Here is a 9,338-nt window from a genome sequence, read left to right on the forward strand (position 1 = left end):
TTAAGCATTCTTAGAAAAAAGAAATTCCAACCAAGAATCTCACATCCCACTAAGCTAAGTTTCTTGAGCAAAGGAGACATAAAATCCTTCTCAAACAAGCAAGCACTAAGGGAATTTGTTACCACCAGATCAGCCATACAAAAGGCCCTAAAAGGAATGGTAAACATGGACACAAAAGATTGAAACCTGCTACCACAAAAAAAAAAAAAAAAAAACCCACACTCAAACGCATCACTCACAGGCAATATGAAGCAATTTTACAAGCAAGTCTACAAAACAAACAGCCAACAATATGACAACAGAATCAAAATCTTGTATATTAACACTAACTCTGAATGTAAATTATCTAAACATCCATCTTAAAAGGCATAGAGTGGCAAGCTGTATAAAAAGACAAGAGCCAACTGTCTGCTGTCTTCAAGAGACACATCTCACATGTAATGACACCCACGGGCTAGAAATAAAGGAATGGAGAAAGATCTAACATGCAAATAAACAACAACAAAAAAGCAAGAGTCACGATTCTAATATCAGATAAACAGAGTTTAAGCCAACAACAACCAAGAAAAACAAAGAGGGGCATTACATAATGATAAAGGGTTTATTTCAACAAGAAAACTTTACTATCCTAATATATATGCACCTGACACTGGAGCACCCAGATTTATAATAACAAGTTTTTGACCTACAAAAAGATTCAGACAGCCACAAAATAACATAGGGGACTTCATCACCCAACTGACAGTGCCAAACAGATCATTGAGGCAGAAAACTAACAAAGATATTCTGAACTTAAACTTGACACTTGCCCAATTGGGCCTAATAGGCATCTACAGAATATTCCATCCAACAACCATAGAAAATATATTATTTTCATCTACACATGGAACATATTCTAAGATTGACCATATGCTTGGTCATAAGGCAAGTTGCAATAAATTCAAAAAAAATTAAGACATACTAAGCACACTCTTGGACCACAGTGCAAAAAAAAATACCAATAATATCTCTCAAAACTATATAAGAACATGGAAAACAAACAATTTGCTTCTAAATAACTATTGGGTGAACAACAAAATTAGGGCAGAAATTAAAAAGTTCCTTGAAATCAATGAAAATAGAGATACAACTCACCAAAATCTTTGGAATGCAGCTAAAACAGTGTTAAGAGGAAAGTTTATAGTGCTAAATGCCTTCATGAAGAGGTTGGAAAGAGCTCAAATTAATGATATAACATTGTACCTTAAAGATATAGGGAAAAAAAAAGAATGATCCAACCCCAAAGATAGCAGAAGAAAAGAAATAACTAAAATCAGAGAACTGAATGAAATAGAGACCAAAAAGTCCATACAAAAGATTAATGAAACCAATAATTGTTTCTTCAAAGGAATAAACAAGACTGATAGATCACTAGCTAGATTAACAAAGAAAAGAAAAAGGATCCAAATAAGCTCAATCAGAAATAACAAAGATGACATTACAAATGATCCCACAGACATACAAAACATCCTCAGAGACTACCATGAACACCTCTATGTACACAAATTAGAAAATCTAGAAGAAATAGATACATTTCTGGAAACACACAACCTCCAAAGATTTAACCAGGAAGAAAGTAAAAACCTGAAGAGACAAATAACATGTTCCAAAACTGAATCAGCAATTTTAAAAACCTACCCACCTTCTTGTACCAAGGTCCCATACCCTGTGGGGGTGTAAAATGCAGGAACTCCAGCCCCGCCCGCACGGATCCTCTCCGCAAGTGTGCCCTGTGGTGTCAGCTCCACTTCTAATTCACCAGATAAGTACTGTCGTTCAGATTCTGCATTTTCTCCCACATATGAAGAGATCATGCGTTTTATCTGCTTGGACCGAAGCAAAAGCCCCAAACCAAAATTGTCAACCCCTGCGTTGTTGCTGACTGCAGTCAGTCCTTTTACTCCAGTTTTCAGTAAAGCACCTATAAGATTCTCTGGAATTCCACATAGCCCAAAACCACCAACCAAAACCGTTGCACCATCAGGAATGTCTTTTACAGCTTCTACTGGATCTGTATAAAACTTGGTATGGCGATGAGCACTGGTGGAAAAGGAACAAACATATCCCTTGTACCAGGCTCCCCTAGATCCGCGGGCAGAGGGGCAGAGCCGAAGGCCAGAGGAGAGGAGTTTGAGAGCCGCCATCTTCGGGCCTGAGGCAGGAGGAGGCTACCGGGTGGAGCGCGCGTTTGAGCGTCGGTGCGCGCTGTCCCGGGCGCAGCCGATTCACTGCGAAGAAAAGAGGGGCGGGCTGGAGCCTCCACAGCGCGGCTATGACGTCCTCCCGGCCTTTCGAGGAGCATCGCCCATCAAATACAACAAAGATGGCAGTGTTGCCATTACCAGTAAGCCAAGAGAGGCGAGGGAGTTCAATGGTCAGTACTTTATTTTGGAGGAAGCAATTACGGGGGATTTTGCTTTGGTGAAAACCTGGAAGGCGGACCGAGCAGGAAACGCGATTTTCAGGAAAAGTGCAAGGAATTTCAACTTGCCAATGTGCAAAGCTGCAGAAACCACAGTGGTAGAGGTTGAAGAAATTGTGGATATTGGAGCATTTGCTCCAGAAGACATCCATATTCGTCAGATTTATGTACATCGCCTTATAAAGGGAGAAAAATATGAGAAAAGAATTGAGCCTTTATCAATCCGGAAAGAGGGAGATGAGGAAGCCAAATCTGCTAAACCTGGAGATGACGTAAGGGAACGAATCATCAAGAGGGCCGCTCTTGAGTTTGAGGATGGCATGTGTGTTAATTTGGGCATGGGAATCCCTCTCCTGGCCAGCAACTTTATCAGCCCAAATATGACTGTTCATCTTCAAAGTGAAAATGGAGTCCTGGGTTTGGGTCCACACCCACGACAACATGAAGCTGATGCAGATCTCATCAATACAGGCAAGGAAACAGTTACTATTCTTCCAGGAGCCTCCTTTTTCTCCAGCGATGAATCATTTGCAATGATTAGAGGGGGACATGTCGATCTGACAATGCTAAGAGCGATGCAGGTTTCCAAATATGGCTAACTGGATGATACCTGGGAAGATGGTGAAAGGAATGAGAGGTGCTATGGATGTAGTGTCCAGTGCCAAAACCAAAGTGGTGGTCACCATGGAGCATTCTGCAAAGGGAAATGCACATAAAATCATGGAGAACTGTACATTACCATTGACTGGAAAGCAATGTGTCAACCGCATTATTACTGAAAAGGCTGTGTTTGATGTGGACAAGAAAAAAGGGCTGACTCTGATTGAGCTCTGGGAAGGTCTGACAGTGGATGACACACAGAAGAGTACCGGGTGTGATTTTGCAGTTTCACCAAAACTCATGCCAATGCAGCAGATCGCAAATTGAAACATGAATATTTGTACCAGGCTGCGTGTTTTTCATTTTAAACACATAGGATTTAATTGAAAGGCCACCAGTAATCATAATTGTGTATTTAACAGGTGGTTTTTGATTAGTTTTCTTCTAGGGTTTCAGACTTTATGCATCCATATAAACTGTTCTCTAGGCATGCTGTGACATTTTAATAAAAAACAAAAGGAGCATTTATAATTATCTCATTTGTTAAGTACCGAGAAGGTTGTCTTTATAATAGGTAATTATATTGAATGCATTTTCACTGAATATGGTATGTATGCTAAATTATATGAACCTTTCCCAAAGAAGGGCCCTATAAATTGATGTGGCTTTCCTCTTAACTATTAATTATTAATCCTGAAAGAAAGATAACATATTTGATTTTCTGGTTAGGAGAGTTGCTTTCATGTTTTTTTTTTTTTCCAACCTCCTCTGACTTTTCTTTTGGGGCTTCAGATTTTATGATTACATCTTGTCCCCCTAGAGCATCCCCCTTCTTCCCATACTGCTTTTAAACAGATGCCCAAGAAGGCAAGCAGGAATGTCTCTTGTGGGGGAGAGCAGGGAGAAATAATTAGTTCAAACCAACTATCTATCTGTGCTTTTCAAAGACTAAGGCATATTATAGGAATAGGAACAGAAGAAACTGATTCTTCTGTTTTCTCATTTTAAAACAGCCCAGTATTCCTTTGTATTCTCAAGGGTCCTTGAGAATATTTCTGTTATTGAGACCCTGTGGGCTACTTGTGCTGTACCTCCTCTCAAGCCAAGAAGGGCTGCAGGATAATTTACCATGAATCCTTAGTAGCAATGACAGCAGAGTTAAAACATAAAAGGTGCTTTACTTTCAGGCTCTCGTTTTGGTTCAGAAAAGATTTTAAATATTGAATGACACTTCTACAGAACAACGATTTTTCTTCTGCCAAGGCTACTTCCTTTAACAAAGTGTCTTTAATTCAGCCTTGTCCAACTAGGGAAAATAATGATGGACAAGTCTAGGATTTGAAGTCAGTGAACTTTTAGTGTCAGGGAATAAACATGGTGGGTAGATCAGATTTGAAAGAAACTTCCTTAGAGGTATTCTCAATACTAGACAGGGGCCCATGGGAATGACTTCAGAAGCATCCCTGATAATAGATGGGTAAGAAGTCTAGGCACCCTGAAGAACAGGTGAGATAGCTGGCCTCTGGACAGAGGTAGGCATAGTACAGTACAATATATCATTCCTCTGGTCCTAAATATAGGAACTTATTCATGTTTTTAGGTGATGGTGGTCATTGAAACTCACTTCTCTTCAGGTGTAGCTACAATTGTGTAATATACAATATTAGAGAAAGGACAGGCTTTTAATAAGTAACACACACCATATATAAAATAGCCTTTCTGGCTGGCCACATGGTTAAATGCATACCTTCCCAGTAGTGGGGGAAAAAAAAAATGACCTTTCTTGGAATGTGCAAGTTTCATGAGAGTAATATATTGATATGACTTTGAAAAGAATTGTTGATAGTTACATCTTCAAACTTGCTTATCATTCCAGTATGCGTCTTTAAGATATTGTGATTCTAAGTAGATGACTTTATATTCTTGATTAAAGAGTGCTATACTTGCTAAGAAATGCATTAAGGAATATAATAAATATTCCAAAGTGAAAAAAAAAAAAAAAAAAACCTACCAACCTAAAAGAGCCCAAGAATAGATTAATTCTGACATGATCTGGCTCTGTGTGCCCACCCAAATCTCATCTTGAATTGTAATCTGAATTGTAATCCCCAGGTGTTGGGGGACGGACCTCATAGGAGGTGATTAGATTATTGTGACGGTCCCCCTATGCTGTTCTCATGATAGAGAGAGAGTTCTCATGAGATCTGATGATTGTATAAGGGGCTTTCCCCCCTTCACCCATTCTTCTCTCTCGTCACCATGTGAAGAAGGGTCTGTTGCTCTCCCTTCTGCCGTGATTGTAACCTTCCTGAGGCCTCCCCAGCCATGTGGAACTGCAATTAAACCCTTTTGCTGTATTAATTACCCAATCTCAGGTATTTCTTTATAGAAGCATGAGAACAGACTAATACAGATTCACAACCAAATTCTACCAGTCGTACAAAGAATTGATATGAATCCTACTGAAACTATTTCAAAACATTTAGGAAAGAGGGCTTCTCCCTAACTCATTCTATGAAGTCAGCATCATCCTGATATCAAAATCTGTCAGAGACACAACAAAAAAAAGAAAACTTTAGGCCAATATCCATGATGAAGATAAACACAAAAATCCTCAGCAAAATACTAGCATACCAAATCCAGTAGCACATCAAAAAGTTAATTCACCATGATCAAGTAGGCTTTATTCCTGGGATGCAAGGTTAATTCAACACACAGAAATCAATAAATGTGATTCACCACACAAGCAGAATCAAAAACAAAAATCATATGATTATCTCAGAGATGCAGAAAAATATTTCAATAAAATCCAACATTTCATCATGACAAAAATCCTCAACAGACTAGGCAGCAAAGGAACACACTTCAAAATAAGAAGCGCCATCTATGACAAATCCACAACCAACATTATACTGAACAGGCAAAAGCTGGTACCATTTCCCGGGAGAACTGGAACAAGACAAGGATGCCTACTCCCACCACTCCTATTCAACATAGTAGAGGGAGGCCTAGCCAGAGCAATCAGTCAGAGAAAGAAATAAAGTCATCCAAATAGGAAAATAAAAAGTCAAACTATCTCTCTTTGCTGATGATATATTTCTATACATAGAAAACCCTAAAGATTCTCTCAAAAGGCTCCTGGAACTGTAAACATATTCAGTAAAGTTTCAGGATACGAAATTATTGTATAAAAATCAGTAGCATTTCTATACATCAGTGACATTCTAGCTGAGAACAAAGTCAAGAACACAATCCCATATACAATAGCCACAAAAAATGAAGCATCTAGGAATGTATGTAACCAAGGATGTGAAAGATCTCTACAAGGAGAATGACAAAACACTGCTGAAATAAATCAGAGATGACACAAATCTATGGAAAAATATCCTATGCTCACTGATTTGAAAAATCACTATTGTTAAAATGGTCATACTGCCCAAAGCAATTTACAGATTCATTCCTATCCCTATCAAAATACCAGTGTCATTTTTCACAGAATTGGAAAAATCTACTCTGAAATTCATATGGAACCAAAAAAGAATCCAAACAGTCAAAGCAATCCTAAACAAAAAGAACAAGCCAAAAGCATCATATGATCAGATTTTAAACTATACTCTAAGGCTAAGAAGCCAAGACAGCATGGTACTGGTACAAAAACAGACATATAGAAAAATAGAACAGAATAAAGAGCATGGAAATAAAGTCACATACCTATAACCATTAGATCTTTGAGAAAACTGACCAAAATAAGCAATGGAGAAAGGACTACCTATTCAATGAATGATATTGGGATGACTAGCTAGCCATATGCAGAATAATGAAACTGGAACTCCTACCTCTCAACATGTACAAAAATTAACTCAAGATCGATTAAAGACTTAAATATAAAACCTTAAACTATAAAAATCCTAGAAGATAACCTAGGAATTTCCCTTCTCAACATGGGCTTTGGCAAAGAATTTAAGGCTATGTCTCTAGGAGCAATTACAACAAAAACAAAAAGGACCTAATTAAACTAAAGAACTTCTGCACGGCAAAAGAAATTATCAACAAAGTAAACAGCCTACAGAATGGGAGAAAATATTCACAAACTATACGTCTGACAAAAGTCTAATATCCAGCATCTACAAGGAATTTAAATCAACAAGCACAAAACAAACTAACTAATTAAAAAGTAGGCAAATGAAATGAACAGACACTTCTCAAAAGAAGATGTACAAGTGGCCAAGAAACATTTGACGTCATTAATCATCAGAGAAATGCAAACCAAACAACAACGAGGTACCGTCTCACATCAGTCAGCGTGGCCATTATTAAAAAGTCAAAAAATAACAGATGCTGGCCAGGTTGCAGAGAAAAGGGAGCACTTATACATTGCTGGTAGGAATGCAAACTAGGTCAGCCACTGTGGAAAGCAGTTTGGAGATTTCTCAAAGAACAGAAAACAGAACTACCATTCAACCTAGCAATCCCACTACTGGGTATATGCCCAAAAGAAAATAATTTATTATATCAAAAAGAAACATGCACCTGTGTGTTCATTGCAGTGCTAGTCATAATAGCAAAGACATGGAATCAGCATAGGTAGGTACCCTTCAACAGTGGCTTGGATAAAGAAAATGTGTTATATATATACCATGTAATACTGTGCAATAATCAAAAAGGATAAAATTATATACTTTGCAGCAACATGGATGGAGCTTGAGGCCATTATCCTAAGAGAATTAATGCAAAAACAGAAAAACAAATGCCACATATTCTCACATATAAGTGGGAGCTAAACATTGAATACCCATAGACACAAAGATGGGGAACACTGGGGACTACTAGACAGGAGAGGGAAGGAGGGAGGCAGGCATGGGCTAAAAAACCATGTGTTGGGTACTATGCTCATCACCTGTGTAATGAGATCAGTTGTACCATAAACCTCAACATCGTGCAATATGTAACATGTAACAAACCTGCACATGTACCCCTTAATCTATAGTAAAAGTTGAAATTATAAATAATTATATTTAAATGAAAACACCCAATTCTCCCAGAATTCCTATTCCCTACTACACTTTATTTACTTCCACAGCAGTACTATTATTTAATTTATGTGAATCTGCAGTGTCCATGTCTCTCCACTAGAATGTAAGCTCAATGGGGCAGGGGCTTGTATTTGTTTTATTCACCAATGTATTCCTAGTGCCTAAGTGCCTGGAACATACTGGAACATGGTAGGTGCTCGATAAACATTTGTTGAATGTGTGAATGATGACAGTGAATAAATGATGAGAATAATAGAATCTCAAGACTGAAAGGAAACTACCAAGTCACCTGATGACCCAATCTCTTTTCTTTCATTTACTGGCTCTGATAATGGTAACAGACAAAGTGGGTGACAGGGGAAATAATTCAGGAATCTAACTGGGAAATTACCTGAGAAAATTTGGATCTTCATACCCAGGGGGAAGGGGAGAGGGCAACAGATGGGGCCAGAGAATGTAAACACTTAGCCTCGTGTTTTTGTTTTCCTGATGGGTCCAACTAGAGAAGAATGAGGAGGATTCTCAATGCAGTATGTACTCTGCAGTTGATCAGTCAGTCTCAGGTATTTATTGGCCACTTACCATGTTCCCATAGATATTAGTGACCAGTTTCTATATGACAAGCACCCTATCAAGCACATAGGATAGCAAACAGGACAGACCCAGACTCTGCACTCTTGGAGCTTAAAGTCTATTAGGGAAAACAGCCATCCAGCAGTTCCTTACAATTGTGGAAGTGCCATTACATGGATGTGTAGAGTGCCCTAGGGGCATGTAAAAAGACTATCTAAGCATCCTGTAGAATCAGAGAAAGCCACCCAAGAAAGCACTGAAGCTCTTCTTTAACCCTTTCAATACATAGAATGCAAAAGTAAGTCTGAAGGTAAGACCCCAAAGGAACAGGGTCCTAATCCTGGAAGTGGATTTGGGACCCTCAGCTTATTCTGTGACCTCTAGGCTAGTCACTCTGCTTCTTGGAGTTTCAATTTCTTTTTCTTGTTTGTGTTTTCAGATTCTGATATTTTATCATTTCTGGAAGACATAAGAATCCAGTTAGTCAAAGTCCAGAATAGAAATTAGATGGGAAGATTGATTCTTCCCATAGGAAACATATGTGTTGAGGATGAATTACTTTGGTAGTTGATGAGAGAAGAAAACTGGAACAATATAAGAAGGGATTTGTGAATAGGGAGGAGGAGTGGGGCATGGGATGGGACTGAGGGTTTTGACTGGGACAACTTTTG

The 9,338-nt window shown here is 38.5% G+C and overlaps 2 pseudogenes across 2 annotated transcripts; one reads left to right on the forward strand and one right to left on the reverse strand.

Moving 5' to 3' along the window:
• Window positions 1–1,673: 1,673 nt before the first annotated feature.
• LOC105534678 lies at window positions 1,674–2,339 on the reverse strand (annotated as a pseudogene). Its single transcript, XR_001005313.1, has one exon. The product of XR_001005313.1 is annotated as a succinyl-CoA:3-ketoacid coenzyme A transferase 1, mitochondrial pseudogene (transcript).
• LOC105534668 lies at window positions 2,340–5,049 on the forward strand (annotated as a pseudogene). The gene has a single exon (XR_001005310.1). The product of XR_001005310.1 is annotated as a succinyl-CoA:3-ketoacid coenzyme A transferase 1, mitochondrial pseudogene (transcript).
• The last annotated feature ends 4,289 nt before the right edge of the window (window positions 5,050–9,338 follow it).

Source organism: Mandrillus leucophaeus, unplaced genomic scaffold (genome assembly GCF_000951045.1).
Source record: "Mandrillus leucophaeus isolate KB7577 unplaced genomic scaffold, Mleu.le_1.0 Scaffold138, whole genome shotgun sequence".
Taxonomy (NCBI): domain Eukaryota; kingdom Metazoa; phylum Chordata; class Mammalia; order Primates; family Cercopithecidae; genus Mandrillus; species Mandrillus leucophaeus.